This window comes from Puma concolor, chromosome B1, assembly GCF_028749965.1.
Source record: "Puma concolor isolate L17-30 chromosome B1, mPumCon1.1.hap2, whole genome shotgun sequence".
In the NCBI taxonomy this organism is placed as follows: domain Eukaryota; kingdom Metazoa; phylum Chordata; class Mammalia; order Carnivora; family Felidae; genus Puma; species Puma concolor.
The window spans coordinates 200,099,786-200,122,649 of record NC_141670.1 but is presented as its reverse complement, the minus strand read 5'-3'; positions in this window follow the sequence as shown (position 1 = coordinate 200,122,649).

The window sequence follows — 22,864 nt, the reverse complement described above, 5'->3', positions numbered from 1 at the left end:
CGTGCATACATTCGGTATCACATAGAAACGACCTGACCCAGGCATGTAACCATAATCCAAGAAAACCCAAGATTTTTCTTTTTGTTTCTTTCCATCTCATTCATGTTCCTTGGAGAGACTTGCATTTGTAATTTTTTACTAACCTACACCAGTGTTTCCCAACTGGTGCTTTATCGGAAGTGTTGTCTTCTCTTTTGACAGGTTCAATGGTAAATCAGGACATTCAGTGAAAATCATTCACTCATTTCTTTGCTCATCTGTATTCACATATGTTTGCAAGCGGTCAACAAAACTCTGTTTCAAATCTCATCTGTCAGGAATGGTGTCCGGCTCACCAAGAACCCTGAATGGCCCAAGGTGCCGTTCACATCACTTGGATAACCTCGTTGGAGTCCTTTGTCACAAAGTCCACTACGCTGTGATCCCCGTAGGATCGGTCGCTGGACTGGTGGGTCTGTCGCTTTTCACCAAAGTCTGGCATCACAGATGCAGAAAGAAAGAAACTAGAGGGTCTGACTTCAGGTAGAAAAGACAGGCATGTTGACCATGGGGCATTTGTTAAGACAGAGCGAAGTGTCAGTGTGTGAGTGACTGCAGATGAAGGGAGGGTCCCCCCAAGCTGACCACTGACAGGTAAGTCTGAGTGAGCCTGGGGAGGGTGTAGCGAAAAGGGGGAGCCTGATGTATCTCCAGGGAGGGGACGTTTGGTACACCTGGATTTTTGCAAGTTCTTGGACAGAGCATTTCACAAGAAAAAGAGAGGGAGAGAGAGAGAGAGGGAGAGAGAGTAAATATTTCTAGACTTGGGAATAGACATATTTTTCACTAGTCAGACAAGGCCTGGGTCTAGGGAGGACTCAGCAAACTCCTCCCATTTTCCCCCATTTATCCTCCTCACATTCTTCGCTCGCCTTCCACGTGGCCTCCTCCCCCGAGCTTCTTGTCCAAGCTGGAACTCATTCTCTGGGGGGGGGGTGCCTGGAGCACACAATCCATGACTGTGGCTTCTCGGCCGGCCGAACCCCAGGCTGGCTCCCCTGCCAGCCATCTGCTGAACTTGGCCAGCTGTGCGGATTCAGCACCTCTGGTGGAAGGTCGGTGGCGAGTCTTGGGCACGCAGGAAGGGCCCGGCTCACCCTGCTGATTCTGCAAGACGGGAAAGGCAGACAGGCAGGCCCCGTGTTTCACACAGACAGCTGGAAATCACAAGTCGGGCGAGGCCAAATGTTCACAGGATGGCGCATCTTGATGGGGAGGTTGCAATTGAATCAGCTTAATGAAGAGGGGAGGTGGCCGTGGGCACACTGCCTGTTGTTGAGCGCCATGCATAGGCAGATAACACTACAAAAGGTTGACTCAAAAGACATTAAGGAAAGAGATAAGGCCTCTAGGAAGCCTTCTGTGCTTAGTATCTCCCTATAACATCACTCTATCTGCACCAACTCACTTGTAAGCCAAAATCGGAAATTCAGGAGCAGAAACTGCCTTTTCACGCAACTTAATACCATAGGACCCAATTAACTAGGGACAGATAGAAAAGGGGAGATAAAATAGTGTATAATGAGATCATCAGGGGTATGCAAATGAAATCCCACAGTCTTGTAATACTTGGATAGAAAAGATATTTATACACATCATTATATTTATATGTGGAGCAAGGAGCCGTCCCCGTCCAGGGCCTGTGTGAACCACCCTCTGGGCCACAGAGAATTCCAGGTGCCCCGAAGAGGCCAGTCCAGAGTTGCTTCATCCAGGCAGACCGGAAGAAGGCGTTACACTTTCTGAGCCTGAAGGTGCACCCTATTCCTGGGAAAACAATTGAAGAAGATTCTCAGCAATGTGTTCCCCACGGCCTGGAACTTTTATTACTCACGGTGCTGCAACAAGAAATAACAGGGAAGAGAAAAGCAGTGATTTTCATGAACCCAGAACTTACTAGATAATGCTTTTCACCTACACACCTTTAGTCTTCTTCACGTTCTTGCAGGAAGGAGCACACTGTCCTTAGTTTACCAATTTGAACCCAAGGCTGGGAGGAATGAAATGGCTTGCTTGAGGCTGCATGGTGAGAGAGTAGCGTCTGGGTCACCATCTCAAAACTGCCAGGAGCAAACTGCATGACTGTGAGCTATAGGGGAGGAACACAGGTGTGTTCCAAGAACCACTCAGAAGCAGGCAGGTTTCCTCTTTTCCAGATAGATGTTCGCCGAGCCTCTGCAAGATTCTCTGTTGAGTCTGGATGTTTAATCTCTGGCAGACATATTTTTTTTCTTCTTTTTCTGCTCATGTCCCTCTAGGGCTTACACATACTGACCCCCTTTTCCTAGACCCCACCCTCCAGACACCTGCTCTCAGGTGCCTGTAAGATGGGAGGATCCATGCCGAGGCCCTGTGTCTTCCAACAGGATTCAAGTATACGTTGGCATTTCCTCGTGATGTCGCCCCGACCCGCCAGTGTTTGAACCCAAGTTCCAATTTATTCTCTGTACTTTTAACAGTATGCCTCTGAAGTGTTAGTTGACAAATCCAGCTGTAGTCTTTAAAATAATAGCAATAATAATAATGATGATGATGATTACTTTTAATATTACACATTTGAAAAGAATTGGTTGACAATTCCAACTGCTATCTTTAAAATAATGGCAATAATATAATTATTATTTATTTATTCTAAAAACTGAAGCTAAGCCTTTCTATTCTCCTGTATTTTCCTATTTTGGTAAGCCCAGCTTGATGTCCCAGCCCCAGGCCAGTTCTGTGGGTCTATCTACCTAATCTCCTATCCCTGCCTAGATACCTGGGTGGATCTTTTATTTTTTTTTTTTAACATTTTTTTTCAACTTTTTTTTATTTATTTTTGGGACAGAGAGAGACAGAGCATGAACAGGGGAGGGGCAGAGAGAGAGGGAGACACAGAATCGGAAACAGGCTCCAGGCTCCGAGCCATCAGCCCAGAGCCTGACGTGGGGCTCGAACTCACGGACCGCGAGATCGTGACCTGGCTGAAGTCGGACGCTTAACCGACTGCACCACCCAGACGCCCCTGGGTGGATCTTTTAAAGTCAATGTCCTAGTGAACCCCAGTCTTCTCATCTTTATGATCCCGCCCTTTTCAGCAAGCAAACCATAAAATAAATTTCCTTCTCTCTGGTGTGATCAAAAAACAGGATTAGCTCAGAACTAGGCAAGGACCAATGAATACTAGGAGACACAACTCTCTAACTTTAATCACTCATGTTCTGTGGTACGTTGGTCACTTGCTTGGAGGGTCAGGTCCATACTAAGAAGCTCCTGTGTGTCGCCTCCACCGCAGTCATGAGTGGTTATAAATGTTGTCAAGCCCCAGCATGAGTGATGCTTCTTGTTCTGTTCCCATTTTGTGTATATCTGGCTCCAAATCCTTAGATTTGCACAAGTCACTCAACCCACCTGTCAGTGGTTATTGGACATCAGGGCTTCAGACCCATTCATGGCAATGGTTAGGTCCCCTGGTTTGTATTTCTTGTCCTGTGTTCCCATATTTATGGATTATTTATTTTATTCGCTCCTAATGTATTAGACGTTATGGTTTCCTGATTTTTATTTTAAATGAAGCTCAAGGAACATGCTTGGATTTATATGACTTCCTGCCTCTAGTCTGGATTCTCTTCATCAAATAAGACCCGAAGCCAGGTTGGCTTGCGTCAGCCTTCCTGGAGTAGTGTTGTAGTTCTAAGAATGCCTATCAGTGTCATGATGCTTTCTGAGACACGTTTGTTCACATATCCGTCTCCTGTAGTATGATGGACTGTATCCCAGTTGGGGATGGAACCTCATTTACCTTTATTCTTGAGTTTTTTTTCTTTCATCTGTGTACCAAGTTCCCAAGCACTCAAGAAAAGTTTACCATATCAATGAACAAACACATGAAGGATGAATGAATAAATACACTTTTCCAGTCACTAGACCTAACAGTGGCCACACGACCTTCTCTGTCTCGTGTCAGGTTCGGCACATTTAACTCTATGAACTGAGGCCTGGATCCATGGTGAAGTGGGGCGAAGGGCAATTGCCTTCACCCTGAGTCACTGCAGGACACCCAATGCATATGGCAGGGCAAGGATCTCAAAGAGTCTCGATGTTGGAAACGACCCGGAGGAAAACCAGCTCTTGTAAAGGCTCATGTTTGAGGGGATGGCGACACATAGTGTCTCTCCACACACCTTTCCATCTACAATCAATAACGCATCTCTTGAAAGCCAAGCCTCCAAAAGCGTCCATGGGTCAGAAATAGATCCAGCCAGTGTTTAAATGACTAACCAGGGCAATATATCAATCGAGAGATATCTGGAGTCATCAGTTTTCCACACTCTTTTGTATGAAGTTTTATTTTAATCTCATAATAATCTCAAAGTATGGGCAGACAGGAAGTTATTAACTTCTATTATTAAGAGGGAGAAATAGGCTCAAAAAGGCAAAATGAGTGACTTATCCAAGGATACAGTGTCAATGAATAGTGAAGCCAGAACTCAAACCTGGGTATTCTTTCCATACCACAATGCCACGGTTTAAATGAAAAAAAAAAAAAAAAAATAGAAGAAAGAAAAAAAATCATCTATTTACTTATATCCTTCTATGCATATGAATTAAACCAAGTTTTTCTGTAAGTTACCAAAAACTAGAAATGGTATATTATAATAGAAAAAAAAAGCACATGGAAGTCAAAACAAGCCTATGTTTATCCATAACGTGTAACCTCAGAGAAATTGATTAACCTCTCAATGTCAGTTTTTCAACAGAAAATTAGAAAAATAACACATTGCAAACAATTCTGAAGATTCATCAAGTGATACTGTGCATAATGCCTGGCACACAGTAGGTCTGCCAACCACAGACTGATTCTTGTTATTCTAATTCCCCCATATGAATCTGACCCTAGATACAACAAAAAAAAATGCCTATTTTATTCATTTTTGATGTATTGGTATTTGGGGGGGGGGCTTTGTAAAGGTGGAAAACCATGTCTCGCTTGGTTATAAGTTTAGTAAACTGCCTTTATTTGAAGAAAATAAAAAAGACATGTGATAATGCATTTAGTTCTTAATGGGATGGCAACTGAATGGTAGAATTGAGTGTTGAGATGGTTATTCTGATTCCAGACCGCATGGTTTGATTTGGCGTAGATGAGTTCTCTGCTGTTGTGTGCCCGTGTCTCCCATGTTGTGTACCTTCTCAGTGAAAAGTCGGCTTGCATACATGCATGTATCCATGCATGGGACATGGGCTGTGCATACTCAACTAGCCTTCACTGGGTGTCCTGATATACTCAACACTCCTAAGACTTCAGGAACTCCCATTCCCCATGCAGGAGCTCTCCAATCAACCAGACTCCATGCTCTTTGAAGCCAATCGGAGTCAGGTTAAGGGCCTCACACAAGTAAGAGGTTAGAAAATATTTGGTTGTTGAATCCACTTCCATATGATGGCCCTCCAAAAAGCAAATACATAAGTCTGTCTGTTTTTTTTAATGCAATGATGTGACTTGTTTCATCCCTTGAGTCCTCTCTTGGCAAAATTCAATGCTCCCAATCATTTCTCTGATGTTCAGGTCCCCTTTGCCATTCTGAACCCTCAAATTTGGCTGAACCTCCAGCTTGAGGTGGGATCTCCCATTTCTCACAAAAGATACTCCAGGCTGGCTCTCCACCAGGCTGCTTGAGTCATGTCTCTGGTGTAAGGGATGGAGAAATGAGCCTGTGGACCCACTTGGAGTCGGAGAGCTCTAAAACTCCTGCCTCTTGTAAGATCTGTGATGCGTGTTTGGAGTTAAGCCTCAATACATCTACCTGAGTAGCAACTTCCAGATTCAAAGAGAGACTCTTTAACAGAACTCTTTGATTTCGCTGTGTCTAAGGTAGGAGCACAACAACTGATAAAAGCAGAAATTGGCAACTTCTACATCAGTTGAAAATTATAAATGTCAAAGCTGCATTTTTTTTTTTATCACTTCCAGGGTTTTTTTTTTTTTTTTTTTTTACTTGTGTTTGTTTCCATCTAAGCAGGCTGGAAAAACAAGAAGAATGCGCTCATTTTAAGCTGAGAATATAGCTCTTGCATTAAGTGTTAATAATTTCCGCTGTGAAATACCCAGATCCTTTGATCCTTTATCTGGGCTGTAAGCGAAGGGTTTTGCAGGGGGTGCAGGTACCAGTGATAAGAATCTTTGCAGTGACTTGAAAACATCTTCCCCAACTTTTTGACAGTCTTCCGATCGGCAGGTGGGATCTATGACCCCTCCTCCGGAATCTGGGCTGGCTTTTGTGCTCGTTCTTAGCTCTTGACCAATAGGAAGCCGCAGAGGTGACTTCTGGGGCTAGATCGTAGAAGGCAAGGAAGCAGGTACTGTGTTAGCTGGGAAATTTGCCCTTGGAATCTGGAGCTTCCAAGTGAACAGACTCTGTGCTTTGAAGCTGCCATCTAAGTGCCATTATCCTCACGGGGAAATGGCACAGAGAGGCCTGAAGATTGCACGGTGAGGGCAAGATGACAATCCAGCTGCTTGGAGCCCCCATTCTAGTTCCACCTGCTGCCTGACTACAAACACACGAGGGAACCCCTGAGCCAAAATTGCCCAGCCAAGTCTGATTTCCAACCCCGAGAAGCAGTGCCAGATAATGATATGAGGGTCGTCATTTTAGTTCACCGACCAGGTGCTAATTATTGTAAAAACAAACAAACAAACAAACAAACAAACAAACAAACAAAAACCAAATAGCAACTAAGCATTGTCTTTATAAAGTTTACTTGCAACTTAATTCAAAAACGCTCCCTAAAACAGCCACTCTCTGGGCTGCAGCATCAAAGTTGACTACGACAAGGTTCCCGGCCTTAGGGAGTTCCCCTTCTAGAGGTAGAACCAACTATCCAGATAACCAGGAACTGAACTTTTACAGAGCTCACTGCCACCCTATTGCTATTACTAAGATGAGAATTTACCAAGCAGAGAGCATACAGATGAGCGTTGCACAAGAAGAGGGACCGTGTGCTGGCTCAGAGAGTCATGAGTGCAATGTGTCATCGAGGACAGGGATGATTTCCTCTGTGGTTGAAGCCCACGGTGACCTGTCAGGATGAATTAATCTAGAAAAAATAAGACTTCAATGGGACATTGAAGCAGTTCTGTAAGCGACTTGAATGTCACACTAAAGTGTTCAAAATGTATCCTGTAAGTGATGGTGAGTCAAGCAATGGAGGAGTATTGATCAGGTGTGCATTTGATAACCTGAAACACAAGTGCACATAAACATACACGCTCTCTGTGTATATTCATATATGCACACATTTATACGCATGTGTGTGTAAATAAACGAAGAGAAGTTTTTAAAATTAATTTTTTTAACGTTTATTCATCTTTGAGAGACAGAGAGAGACAGAGCATGAGCGGGGGAAGGGGCAGAGAGAGGGAGACACAGAATCCAAAGCAGGCGCCAGGCTCTGAGCTGTCAGCACAGAGCCCCATGCGGGGCTCGAACCCACGAACTGGGAGATCATGACCTGAGCTCAGGTCAGATGCTCAGCCGACTGAGCCACCCAGGCGCCCCGAGACATTTTTAAACTTAGAAACATAATTGTTATACTATCAATGCAGAAATGCATAAGAAGTATATGAAGAAGAAATTTAAAAATTGGCCGAATCCCAATAACCCGAGATAAGCATTGCTAACGTTTCAGAGAATATCTACAGATCGTTTCTTCGCGTGTATTCTTTCATTTAAAAATATTTATTGATCATTTAACAGTGTCAGGCAGTGATGAATGAGAAATTTTATGGTCCTTGGTTTCATTGTGTTTCCAGGACAGTGACAGAGGTGGGTAATAAACAGGAAAATAACTCAACACATAAACAACTGAAATTTGGTAGCAAGGGCCTTGTGGGGAGCAAACAGTGTGCACTGATACAGTCCGGGGAGGTTTCCATAGAACAGGAAAAGGGGGCTTTGATATGGACAATTTCGACAGAGGCATGACAGATGTGAGCTAGGGAAGTACAGCTCAGCCAGAGGAAGGGGCAGGCAGAGGCACTGAGAAAGAGATTGGGGTATCCAGAGACAACAGTCTGTCTGAGCAAAGTGAGGAAGGGACGATGTCGTGACTTAAGATTGCAGCGGAAAAGGAAAGGCAGAGTCGACCAGGGCAGCCAGGAGGTGGATTGTGGGACCCTGTAAAGAGTTTGAATAGCATCCCAATGAAAAGACATGAAACTGATTTTAAATAGGGGTGACAGTTTTGGAAACCTACGTAAGTATAGGCTATGGTGTGAATATTTTTCTCCTCTGCCCTAATGATATGTTGAAAGCTAACTCCCAAAGGTGATGATAGTAAGAGACGATTAGTGCCCTTTGCAAAGGCAGCCTGAAAAAGCTCCCTTGCCTCTCCACCACGGGAGGTGACAGCAAAAGATGGTCATCTAGGTATAGGGTTCTCGCCAGACCCCAAATCTGCCAGAACCATAATCTTGGACTTTCCAGCTTCCCGGAACTGTAAGAAATAATGTTTGTTGCTTGTAAGCCACTCAGTTTATGGTCATCTCTCCTATCAGCCCAAAGGGATGAAGACAGTATATAAATACAAAAATAATTTTAAAAGACGTAGGATTATAATACACATGCTACTTTATTGCTGTGTAAAATGTTCTGAATGTTTTTATATGTGGATAAATATAGCTCTACGCTATGCTATTATTTAAGTGGCTATAGACTAGTCTGTTACATGCATGTACTCTCATTCATTTAACCAATCCTTTATGGATGGACATTTACTATTTGCTGTTATAAAAAATGCTGTGTTGAATGTCCATTGAGCATGTGTCATAATATACTTTCCTAGGTAAGTTGCAGGGGAAAATTAACTGAAAAGGCAGTCTGAGTTAAGGGGCTATACAGTATAAATTTTTGTCTTATTGTTAAATTCTCCAAATATGTTGTGCCAGCACTATATGAGAACTCCCCCTTCTTTAACCCCCATGGTCACAGATATTGATATTTCTAATCTTTATAAATGTTACAGGCTCCAAAATATCTCATTTTATTTCCATATTTTTCCTTTACCTATGGGGTTGAACGTCTTCTCACAGATTTTTTAAATTTGTGAGTCATGTTTTGGGAATTCATTATTTATCTCCTTTGCTCAATTCTCCATTGACAAAGTTGTCTTAAAAAAAACACACACTAACACTTGTTATAGCTCTTAGTATAAAGCTAATGAAATTATTTTTTAAATTTCAGATTTTAATTTTTGTTTTTGGGATGCCTGGGTACTCAGTCGGCTAAGCCTCCGAGTTTGGCTCAGGTCATGACTCACAGTTCACGAGTTCGAGCCCCCCGTTGGGCTCTGTGCTGACAGCTCACAGCCCAGAGCCCGCTTTGGGTTCTCTCTCTCTCTTTCTCTCTCCTCTCTCTCAAAAATAAATAAATAAACATTAAAACGTTTTTAAAAACCTTAAAATTTTTTTTGTTTTGATGTGGTCACCCTCTCTGCTCTTTTATATTTTCCATTTTTTGAGGTCAAACTTGGACAGAGGTGGTAAACAATAATGTCACGAGGATGATATGATGGAGTTTCTGGAAAACCTAACAAGACCTGAGTCAACAGCACATAGAGTAAGTTCAGTAATCTTAACAGATATAAAATAAATATACACAACGAAATAGTTTTCCCTTAATAAAAACAAAATGAAAATAGAAACAAAAAATTCCATTCACAATTGCCATGGCATCAAGAAGATATAAGCAAACTTGATAAAAATACATAGGATTCTTTTCTGATGAGATCTAAAAGAACCTACTTAGTAGAACATGAGAAAATGAGAAAGTGAAGAAGCTTATCTGGCTGGAGATGAGAAGTGTTCAGTATTATAAGGGTGACAGTTAGCCCATCCTCAATCCATACAATCAAGGCACTTCCAATCAAAGTCCCGATGATTCTCTAAATTGACACAATTATTCTGAAGTTTATCTTGAAAATAAATATACAATAGGAATGACAACTCTGAAGTGGGGAGTATTAAAAGATGGCTTTAATGTCGTAAATAGATATCATAAATCTCCAAATAAAATGGGAATCTGTATAGAAAGTGATAAAGCGATGCATCAAAGGAGAATGCAAATTAGAGCTGAAAACGCATAGAAAGTTCATCTATGGCCAAGGCAGCACTGAAATCCGTGTAGAAATATGGATTACTCAATAAATGGTATTGGGACAACTGTTAAGACATTAGAGGGGGAAACATAATCAAGATCACTTCTTTACTTCCTACTTAAATTCCAAATAGGCAAACATTTAAACGTAAAAGAAGGCAACATAAATGTGTGGCCATAAGATACTTGAATAAAATAAGGTTATTGTCACAGTTTAAATAACAAATGAGGATGTGCAACGTAGCCATGCGGTAAGGATTTGAAAGGAAGAGGTGCCCATGGGTGAGAGTAAAGAGGTGGCATTGACAGGCTTGGTGATTGATTCCATGCAGAGCAGGAGGACCAAGGATAGAAGGAGGAAATGTGATCAGTTTCTCTCTGGGAAGATATTGATGGCAAACGATTGTCACTATTACCCATGGACACCTCCCTGCCTTGTCCAAAGCCTGACCTGGACTCTGGCTCCTTGACAGGAAATTCTAGAGGGAACCTCAGTTTGCATTGACTTTTCTCAATCATTAGTCCATATTTCCTTATTTTGACTAAGTGCGACTTGAGCCAACTGACTCACCTACTTAGATCTAGACCTTTGAGACATTGCCAGTCAAAACTTGCTTGAATATTTGGATTCGTGACAGCGGGCTCATACCTAATATCTGCCATCAGTTAGCTTCTCTGTCTCCCAACCCATTTCTGGTCATAATATACTCTTCATCTTGACTGGTTGAGCTAGAGGGTGTACGGCTCCTACTTACCTGGCTGTCAGTCCCTTCGGAGTAGTGCTTATGACCTTGCATGAGGTCGCAAGGTCCTTGCATCTAGTCAGGGGTGCTGCTACGGGGTGGGTTGCGTGCCCCCCAAATTCATGTGTTGAGGTCTAATCTTCAGTATTTCAGAATATGACCTCATTTGGAGACAGGGTCTTTACAAGGTAATCAGGTTAAAACGAGGTCATTAGAGTAGGCCATAATCCAATAGGGTTTGTGTCTTCATTGAAAGGGCAAATTTGGATACAGACACACACACACGGGGAGAAGGCCATGTGAGAACTAAGGCAGAGGTCAGGCTGATGCTTCCACAAGCAGAGGAATACTGAGGATTGTCAGCAAAGCATCAGGAATGACAAGGAGGTTGGAAAAACTTCTCTCTCACCGTCCTAAGAAAGGAATCAATCTCCCCAAGACCTTGCTCTGGGATATCTGGAATCCGGAACTCTGAGATAACAAATTCCTACGTTCAAGCCACTCAATTTGTGCTACTTTATTACGGCGGCCTTAACAAACGACTGTAGGCACCAACCCATTTTCCGTTTTCCTATGCTTTTCCTTGAAGGATAAGTGGAATGAAAGGAAGGAGTTAACACTCAAAACTGTTAGCACTTTGCTACAGATTAAACTTTGGGAGATGAGGGGCGCCTGGGTGGCGCAGTCGGTTAAGCGTCCGACTTCAGCCAGGTCACGATCTCGCGGTCCGGGAGTTCGAGCCCCGCGTCGGGCTCTGGGCTGATGGCTTGGAGCCTGGAGCCTGTTTCCGATGCTGTGTCTCCCTCTCTCTCTGCCCCTCCCCCGTTCATGCTCTGTCTCTCTCTGTCCCAAAAATAAATAAACGTTGAAAAAAAAAAATTTAAACTTTGGGAGATGAATTATATAGCAGAAATAGAATTAATCATGAGAGAGTTTCCTGATAATTCCAGTTTTATTGGTCAGAATTCTTACTTGCAAGCACGAGAATCCCTTCATTATTTGTACAGAGCAGAAATGTCTTAATGGATGCTAGGCAATACCAAGTGCCCTCAGGATGGTCAGACAGTGGGCGTCGCTGTAGAGCCAGGCACCGTGTGTGATCACAGCATGATGGGTCCCCTAGCAAACCTGACTCTCACTCAGGCACCTGTGAGGAGTGGTCGTTAGAAGTTCCAATGTCACCCTGTCTAAAGGAGCAGCTGGCTCTGTCTCCAGATGTCATCTCCTCATGTTGCTTATTTCCAAGCCCAAGTCCAACCCCTGTGCCGTCACTATGAAATAGATAACTGGATAGAATGACATGGAAAGCGCCTCTCGGATTTATATTCCCAGGAAAGCTACAGTTTTGGTTTCTGCTGTTGTTGTTGTTGTTTTGAGAATCCTTTGGGGTTTCTGAGAAACTATATAAGAGGTAGATTAGAATTTTTCTTTGTTTGTTTATATAACAACTAAACTAATTGGAACAATATGGTGTCCTAGATGGGATTCTGGAATCGAGAAGGGACATTTGGTAAAGACTAAGAAAGTATGAATTTGTATCATTAATAATGTAATGATGTGGGTTAATTGCTTTTGACAAACGTACTAACGTTAGGTGTTAATAATAATAGGGGAAATCAGGTGTGGAGCATAAGGGAGCTATGCGGTTTTCACAACATTTTTTTTCTGTAAATCTAAAACAAAATTCAAAGAAAAGTTGACTATAAATTCATAAGTCACATTTCCTCTCGGAGAGAGGAAACAAGTTTGCGGTGGTTTATGTAAGAAGGCAAATAAATGTCTTCCAGTTACAGAACCCGGAGAGGGAGGGGAAAGACAACCTGTCCTGTCTGCCAGCCCCGCCGTGTCTCTAAAGGTGACGTGTAGCCTGCAGCAGCGTGGGCGAACCTTGTGGGCATCATCTTATGTGAAAACAGCTGGTCGCAGAAAGATAAATAACATACGATTACACCTACATCAAGTATCTAACAGAGTCAAATCCGTAGAATCAAAGAGTGGCATGGTGTCACTGGGGGGCAGGGGGGGCGGCGGGAGGTTGGGGATTACTAATCAACAGGTGTGATGTTTCGGTGAGGCAAGACCTAGAGGTCTGCTGTGCAGGCGTGTACCTATGTATTACATTGTCCAGTTGGAAACTTGTTGAGAGGGCAGGTCTTGTGTTGAGTTTTCTTACCGTGATAAACCAAAATGGAAACACACAAGAAGTTGAGACGCAGAACTGAGCACGTTTGGCTGTAACAAAGCATGCCAGTGAGTCATTGGATGACAGACACACAACAAGATAGTTCTGAATGATAAATCCACGGTATCTAAATGGGATATCTTGAAGGACAGATGGAGCTTAGCCACGTGATGGCGTAGCTGAGAGAGCTCTACAGTGAGGAATGTTTTATAATAAGCAGAAAAGCCTCTACATGCCAAGCTCGCTAAAGAATGCCATGTCACAAATGCTGGGTATGATTTTTCGCTTCTTCAGTTCAAAGCAAAGGGAGTAATGTCCTTAACTTCTGAATTTCAGAGCAGATGAAAAAGAATTATGGTTGGTTACCCACAAAAGCAAAGCAAAAGTGCAACATAACAAGAATATAAATCCGTATGGAACTGTAAGAATGAATGTCCTGTAGCATGCTTGGGGAAGGCACTGGAAGTTGCTGCGGTTTGAATGTGTCCCCCCCTAGAACACATGTGTTGAAATTTTACCCCCCACCCTTAGAGTGGGGGGTGTAAGGTGGTGGGGGGATGATGGTATTATGAGGTGGGGCCTTTGGGGGGTTGCTTAGCTCACGAGGGTGGAGCTGTCATGAATCGGATAATGTTCTTTAGAAAGACATCCCAGAGAGTTTCCTAGTCCCTCCTGCCATGCGAGGATACAATGGCAAGTCTTACAGCCAGAAGAGGGACATCACTTACTTGGCCATGGTGTCATCCTGACTTCCAGCTTCCAGAACCGTGAAAAATGCATTCCTGTTGTTAATAAGCTCCCCAGTTTCTGGTATTTTGTTAGATGGCATCCTTAATGAACTAAGACAGAAGTCTCACAAAATCTGGGACCTCCACATCAACCTACGTGAAACCTAAGAATGGGGTGGTTAGCTGACATCTGAATTACGGAAAACCACACCAAACTCTTGTCACTGTAACTGGCCAACAGGTCCGTTGTCAGGCAGGGGATATTGAAACTTGGTCATTGAGGTGGCCTCTCATCTTTTGTCCCCAAGAAAGGGGTGAGCATCAATTTCCGTCCTCTTGAAACTGATCATAGCTACACACGGTTTTTGTAGCATTTCAAGGGACCATTTGGTACCAGATCAAGGAAGCGCCTTCTGCTGTTTGTGCCTTGTACTGTCCTGGTTTTCAGCACCAAGGACCCCCGGATGGTGTTACTGAAAATAGTGTTCTGAGAACAACCCTCATTTACTTTATTATTTTCAATATACTCATCTCTAAATTATGGTTTTCATAATGAGGCCATCTTCCTAATGACTGGAACAGCTGGAGTGCTTTGCAGTCACCAGCAAGCCCAAGATGACTTTCCCGATGTAAACACTTTCATGAAAGAAAAGCCCATAAGATATGACCTCTACATAGTTAATACAGGCAAATTGTTTCTGACTCCAATGGACAGTTTCATGGACAAACACAAGGGACACCAATATTAACCTATTCAAAGTGTTCCTTTATCTATTACCTGGGTAAATTCTCAAACTACTCTGGTCAGGTGGACAGAGTTGGGGCGATTTTTCTTCTATTTGTAAACATTACACTGAAGTTCAGCATTTCCTGAACTATTCAGGACGAGTAGAGCCAGAAAATGACCACCAACATTTCTAAAGAGAGGAGTTTAAGTCCCTTCCGATTAGAGGTGCTGTTTCTGCCACTTTTTAGGTTGACATACAATTGGTATTTACTTGGAAGAATCTGTTTTTGAGAATATAGAGATACTTACACTAACTTCTTATAAAATTTTGGTCATTAAAATGATTTAACAAAGTCGAGGTTTGACTCTGCTCTAAAATTTTGTTTAGCTGCTTCCAGGGAAATGTAGGTCCTGTTTTAAAAAGCTTAGGGAAGGGGCGCCTGGGTGACTCAGTCAGTTAAGCGTCCGACTTCAGCTCAAGTCACGATCTCGCAGTCCGTGAGTTTGAGCCCCGCGTTGGGCTCTGGGCTGATGGCTCGGAGCCTGGAGCCTGCTTCCAATTCTGTGTCTCCCTCTCTCTCTGCCCCTCCCCCGTTCATGCTCTGTCCCTCTCTGTCTCAAAAATAAATAAACGTTAAAAAAAATAAAAAAAAAAAAAAGCTTAGGGAAGATTTGGAAGCATTCTACAGAAGAAGAAAAACGAAACAATCTGGACTAGAAAGACAATTGTGCTTATTAGTTCCCTTAAATTGAAATGTTAAACTTGATTGGAGAAACAGTTCATATTAATTAACTTGTGTTTTTTCTTCTCAAGAAAGATTATATCGAAGCTAAAACAAAGGTTAAAGTAGTACATACTCTTCAATGCGAGTACAAATTAATTTTATTTGTCCCTAATTAAATGTTATCAGCAATTGTCATCCAAGCATTCATTTTTATTTATAACTAGAGAAAAGCTATTATTTTTTGTCTTTCTTTTGCCTCCGAGGTTCCTCAAAGCCTTATTATGGTTGGATGTTATTTGGAGGAAAAAAAAAATACCAGCAAATATTAGTTTTCCTTTTAAACTCCAATTCTTAATCTGTGACCATTAATTATGTTTAATTTCTCTCCTGTAAAGCATTTCTTTTTGCCAAGGTCTTTGTTTTTCTGTTTTCATAGAAAGAGGCCCCCCGCCCCTGCTGTCTCCAAACAGGAGCATGTATGAAATCTGAGTTTGTATCTCACTTGAAAGCTTTAATTCTTTCTGCGAAAGCTCCGTACATGTTCTAACATGTATTTCCTCAAGACTCCAAGCTTTGTAATTATTTACGTTGACTTGCAGCATCCAATGCAAACATACATGTCAGAGTATATTTGCTTAACGTGGTTCAAATTTTTGAATTCAGGCATTTCCGAAACTCAACAGGAAATTTGTAAGAAGAATAGGGTGACATTTTTCCTGCAGAAAAATAAAGTCAAAAAAATGACATTAGATGGGCATTACTTCACTTCAGAGCGACTGCTTATTGGTAATGAAACAAGAATAACGTTGAAACAAGGCAAGTCCCGGTTTGAAATCTGCCTCTTTCACTTGCTGGTCGTGTGACCTGTAAGGATTTTCTTAATGTCTTAAAGCCTTGCCATTCTCATCTGTATTAGAGGGTAGTAATAATTGCTTCAGAGACACCCTCTCTCTAGCAGCCTTGTGTTTTCCTTCTAGAGTGGATTGTTCCCAACAGAATATAAGATCTTTAAAAAAAAAATCCATGCTTGACCTTATATTTTTCCTCTCCGGTGACTGCTTCATGATTGGTTACCTCCACCTACACAACTGTAGGGGCTTTATTTTCTCATCCCCCACTCAGTGTCCTCCAGTCTCCCTCTGTCCCCTCATTACACTGAAAGCACCATTGTCAGGGTCACTCCACATCCTTCACATGGCCATGCTTTATGGACCTTTCCTTATCTGTGTCTACCTCTCATTGGTAATTGATGCAGCATACTACCCGATCTTTCTGGAAGCTCTCTCCTCTCTTTGTTCCTGTAATATGAGCAAGAGAATTGGCTTGCTTCCCATACCACTGGCCCTTATGGCTCTCCTATGCAGGCTCCTTTTATCTCCTACCTCTTAAAGTCTGTAGTGGCTCCAGGCATGGGGTTGGGCCTCTTTCCTTCTCTATCTTCCATTCCCAAGTAATCTCAAAATTCTGGACTTTGCATAGTGTCTATATTTGCTGAACGCAAGTTTAGATCTCCACTCGCTACTTCTCTCATATCTAGACTCATGTGCCCAGCTGGTTGCATGACATCTCTATTTAGACATCTCGAAGACACTTTAAACCACATTTCCTCAAAAAAAAAAGAGCACTTGCTTCTACCTTGGTCTTTCCCTTTCCAGTAAACCACACAGTGTGCCAACCAGTTATTAAATACCAGATTCAGGTTCACTCTTCCTTAGTCCTCACTAGTCCCGTCAAAGTCATCTGTAGACCTTGGCGTGTCTTCCTCCAAGCATATCTCCAATGCACTGGGAGCATCTCATCTTTACACATCCACGCCACCATCCCTTCTATTCTGGGTTGACTCGTGTCCCCCCAAATTCATACGTGGAAGTCCTAGCCCCAAGTATCTCAAATGTACCTTATTTGGAGATAGAGTCTTTCAGAGGTAGTTAAGATAAAACGAGGTCTTTGGTGGTGGGGGGGACCCTAGTCCAATAGGACTGTGTCTTTATAAAAAGGGGACGTTTGGAGACAGACACACACATAGGAGGCAGAAAACAGGTGATGTATCTACAAGCCAAAGAGTGCTAAAGGTTGCTAACGACTACCAGGAGATTTTAAAATACGGGAAGAGAGCAATACCGGAAGAGAGCAGATATAAAAATAAATTCTTAAACTATGGGTGAGTATGGGTCAAAGGAGAGAGAACAATGAGGGCTTTCTTTAAATTTAAGTTTGTTAAAATACCATGTAGTATTGGTTTCAGAAGTAGGACCCAGTGATTCATCACTTCCATATGATACCCAGGGCTCATCCCAACAAGTGCCCTCCTTCATGCCCATTAATATCCATCACCCATTTAGCCCATCCCCCCGCCCACCTCCCCTCCAGCAACCCTCAGTTTGTTCTCTGTATTTATGAGTCTCTTATGGTTTGTCTCCGTCTCTGTGTTTATCTTATTTTTCCTGCCCTGCCCCTACATTGATCTGTTGTGTTTTTTTTTTTTTTTTTTCTTAAGTTCCACATCGGAGTGAAATCTTATGATATTTGTCTTTCTCTTTCTGGAGATTAGGGCTATTTTTACAGTGCAGGAGAGGCGTGATGATGGCTTGAGCTGATGGCGGTCATGCAGGACCAGAGCAATGGTGGGGCTGTCGGTAATTTTCAAAGCAGAGTCCAAAGGAATAGCCGATGAATTGGATGTCCATAGTATTCATCGAGAGACAGCAGTTATGGATAAGTCCCAGGCTCTTGACCTGAGCAACTTCATGAACGAAGTTGTCATTTATTGAGATGGGGTCACCTCTGGCAGGAACAGGTTTGAAGGAAAAGATTGGAATCTCCGTTTCAGAAATGTTAAATTAAAAATGTCTATTAGAAAAAAAATGTCTATGAGATAACCAGTTGGAGGTACCATGTAGGCAGTCAGCTATATGAGTTTAAAGTTCACTAGAGGGGTCAGTTTAAAGTAATAAGTGAATTTCGAGTCCAGGGATTTTATATATGGACCCTAAATTAAGTCAGCGCCTGGGATAGTTTGCGGTCGGTAAACCATCATCGTCTGTGGGTGTATTGCTAATTCTTCCTTCTGCATTAACTGTGAAGTCAAGTTCAAGAATAATTTTGATTTAAATAATTGTATTGACATCTTATGCAATGGGGTCCATTTATTTGATTGATTAGAACAGAACAGAAAATGAAACTAAATGTCTATAATAGCTCATGTGCTATGTAGGAGGAAAGCATTTTTTCTAAATGTTTGTTGGATACTCTTTTAGCCAACAGACATTTATAGAAACCCTATTATGTGTCAACCCCTGACTGTATCCAGATTACATAATGAAAAATAACAGACAGTCCCCAGACTTAAGGAATTCAAAACCTGCTGAAGGAACAGGCATTTGGGTTGTAACTAATATTCCTTGCTATAACCACCTGAGCAAGTAGCTGTGGGTTCAAAAGAGGTCGTTGATGTAAACTGTTGAATTACGTTCCCCCTATATTGTTAGCGTCCATTCTACAGAAGCAGAATTTAAGACCCAAAATGTGAAGTGGTTTTCCCAAAGCAAGGCTGGGTCTCAGATCCAGATTTCCTATCTCTGGATCGGGACTCATGACAACATCCAACTGGCCCATCTTGATCCCCTCATAAGACTGACATTTTGGAATGATGACATCATGAGTCTTCGGTTCCTTGTTTGAAAAGCTGAGGAAAAAAAAAAAAAAAAAAAAGCAAATGCTTCCTAGTTGTTTATGTGCATGTTTCAGGAACACTGGGTAAGTCAACCGTGTAAATACGGGAAATATAAGTCATACTTATATGGAGCTCTGACTCCTTCTGAGTGGCTCAGACAAGTTACTCAATGTCCCTGAGCGTCATTTTTCCATCTATTGAATGGGGAGAATAGTAGTAATTATTTTGTGAAGTTGATGGGAGGATTGAAAACGCAAAGCACCCTCAGTGGAGTGTGCCGACCACACCCCCACTCAGTGCCATTATTATCGCTATGATGATATATAACCGAGCTGGCAGGACTCATCATGCTCATTTATCATACTCATCAATTTGCCCGCTGATCTGACCAATGGGAGAATAAACCTACAGGGATGAGAAAAAAAGAGATCTCTGCGAAAAACGTCTATTTTTAGCATTTGTGAAGCAGGACTTATGTCACGATCTCCTCTATTCTCCTGTCTTCCTTCCGAAGAACTTACTGATAAGAATTTACAAAGTGCTGAAAAATAAAGCCCTGATATTCCCCCCTTGAATGTTTGTACTAAGTCACTTTGCTTTTAGGAGAGACCTACATCTAGTTCTCATTTTAGCTAACCAAAAGAAACCGGGAGATCTTCACTTAAAAAAAAAAAATGTTTATTTATTTATTTTGAAAGAGAAAGTGTGAGTGGGGGAGGGGCAGAGAAAGAGGGCGAGAGAGAGAATCCCAAGTGGATGCCACATGGTTAGTGCAGAGCCTGACGCGCAGCTCGAACTCACAAACTGTGACGTCATGACTGGGGCTGAAGCTGGACCCAACCCATTGAGCCATCCAGGTGCCCCCCGCCCCCCCGCCAAGATTTTCACTTTTATGAAAAAAAGGCAAAAAGCAAAAATTGCACTCAGCCCTGGTTTTGCAGCCAGAAGGACCCATAAGGAGGCAGCGCGCTCCCCGGCAGCCAGTGGCGCCCTCCAGTGCCTTCCCCGGGAACCACACTCAGCATCTCAGAGTCAAGCCCCCAGAGGTCTCAACTGTCTGCGAGCATGTGTACTTTCTCTCGATTTATTTTGTGCCTCTGGTAGCAAGATGTGTCCCAAGGTATCAGAAAAGCCCACTAGTCAATTTGTTTAAACTTAGCAATGGTCAAATAGTGGTCTAAGAATGGCGTTAGAGTAACTAGGGTGAAGGGGGGGGCATTGTAAGAAAGAATATTTGTTAAGGATTTACTCTGTGTCCTGTGAAGCTGGCTGCTTTTTATGTCTTTCCCTCATATATTTACACCCACCTTATTTTGACAGATGAGAAAACTAGGGGTCAGGGGGCACCTGGGTGGCTCAGTGGGTTAAAGCCTCTGGCTCTTGATTTTGGCTCAGGTCACGATCTCGTGGTTTGTGAGTTCAAGCCCTGCTCAGCGCAGAGCCCGCTCTGGGATTTTCTCTTTCTCTCTCTCCCTCTCTCCCTCTCTCCCTATCTCTCTCTCTCTCTCTCTCTCTCTCTCTCTCTCTCTCAAAAATAAATAAATAAACATTAAGAAAAAGAAAAAGAAGAAAACTGAGGGCCAGAGTGGCCATGCCACGTGCCTTAGGTCACATGGGTAGTAAGTTAAATAGTTAAAAACCAGAGACATCTTCCTCTAAGTCCTATTGTCCTTCTACTGCATCATCCTGTTTGATGGTCAGCATTTATCATGTGATAATTGATATTTATAGCCACTGCATTGTGGCTTTGAGTTGGGTACTGAGAGAACACACCAAGAGACATGAGCTTAAATATTGCAGTTGAAATGTTAAAGCCCGGTATTGCTGTCTTTCCTGAAGGATTCAGCCTCAGCACTCCTGATGTTTTGGGTCACGTCATTCTATTAAAAAAAATTTTTTTTTAATGTTTATTTATTTGGAGAGAGAGAGACAGACAGACAGACAGACAGAGTATGAGCAGGGGAGGAGCAGAGAGAGATGCAGACCCAGAATCCGAAGCAGGCTCCAGGCTCCTAGCTGTCAGCACAGAGCCCGATGTGGGGCTTGAACTTGTGAACTGCAAGATGGTGACCTGAGTGGAAGTCGGACGCTTAAGCGACCGAGCCCCCTAGGCGCCCCCTGGGTCACATCGCTCTTTATTGTGGGGGCTGTCCTGTGTACCTTAGGAATTTCAGCAGCGTGCTTGACCTCTATCTGCCAGTTACCAGTAACAAGCCCTAAATGCCGCTAGTGAAATGTTTCTGGATATAGTTGAGAACCACCTGTTACGTTGTAACCCCTGTGGGGTCAGGGACCCCTCTCTGGAGGGTTAGCTATGAACTCATCTGCCCAAGAACCCCGCATAGAAAGTATTTAATTAAGTACCTGTTGACTCTAATTCCTTTGGTGATGATTTCCGGTTATTCCTTCCTTCCTGACTACACTCTTTGTGCCTCTGGAAGTTTGAAAGTCATCAAAGCAGCAGAAGAGAATTTAGTGCCAGCGAAAGCCACTACCCTCAAAGTACATTTGCCTGCCCTTTAAAAAAGGGGACTTGTGTGTTTCCTCATAGGTCTTCGGGGTGTTCCTCTCCCACATGCTGCTGTCACGGAAATAAATTCAACCGTGCCCCCGGGCTCGGGGTGGCCCTAGAGTTCTGAGTCCCTGGGTAAATTAAGTCACTCTTTTTCTGCATAAGGAATCACTTCATAGGGCTCTGAGGCTCCTGTCTCTTTCACACACACCCAGCTTCCTTCCTTCGACACACGGATCGTGCTCTGAGGTTTCTGTAACACGTTCCCTTCTGCCTCCCTCAACCCCACCTCACTTTCCTGCACACAGTGGGCGGCCTCTGATCTGTCTGCTCACCTGGGCAATCCCAGAGCCTTGAACATGGCCTGGGGGTGGTAGATGCTTATGGGAACAATTGGAGATTCCTTCCTTTATTGTGTGACTTAGCGTCTGCCAGGCATTCTGACAGAGGATGCCCTTGCTGCCTACCCGTGTGCCCTGGGCATTCAAGGACCCTTTGCTCTGAAGGATTTGTACTGTTCTGGCCTGAGCGATCTCTCTGACTTCGGGACGGCCCAGAAGTCCCCGTTTCTTCTGTGGCCTGTCTGTTTTGTGAAAGGCTGTCTTCTCCAGTACCTGCCCTCCGTTTGCCTGGTCTTAATTTTCCCTTCTTCTGAGGATACCATTCGTATTGGATTCAAGCCCACCCTAATGACCTCATATTAACCCGATTGGACCCTATCTCCAAATAAGGTCACATCTGAGGTCCTGGGGGTTAGGACTCCAACGAATTTAGGGAGGGATGCAATTCAACCCCATAACACCCTCTTCCCTTCTGGTTTCCTGCTTTCATCTCCCAAGTTAACGTTTTTTTTTTTTTTGTTTTTTTTTTTAATTGATTTTGAGACAGTGAAGGTGGGGGCAGGGCAGAGAGAGAGAGAGAGAGGGAGGGAGAGAGAAAGAATCCTAAGCAGGCTCCTTGCTGTCAGCACAGAACCGGACGTGGGGCTTGAACCCACGAGCGGTGAGATCGTGACCTGAGCTGAAACCAAGAGTCAGATGTTTAACCAACTGAGTCACCCAGGCGCCCCCCCCCCCCAAATTAACTTCTTGCCCACACATCCCCGTGCGTTGTTTCTGAGGGAACCTAAACTAAGGCAATTTATATATCCATATGCAACTTATTTATAAATTTTATGTGTATAATTATTTTTCTGTAGGTGCCTAATCCTTCCAACACGTACGTCAAGATGTAATTTTCTATATTCCACACATAGAGAAACTGAGGCTCGGAGAGGCTACGCATGTTCCCAACAATCCATAGAGAGAAAGGTTGGAGCGCTGGGAGGGAACACGGATCCCTATGGGTCAGTATCTTTACTGCCTTTCTTCTTTCCTGGGCTGTGGCTCTCAGACCCAGA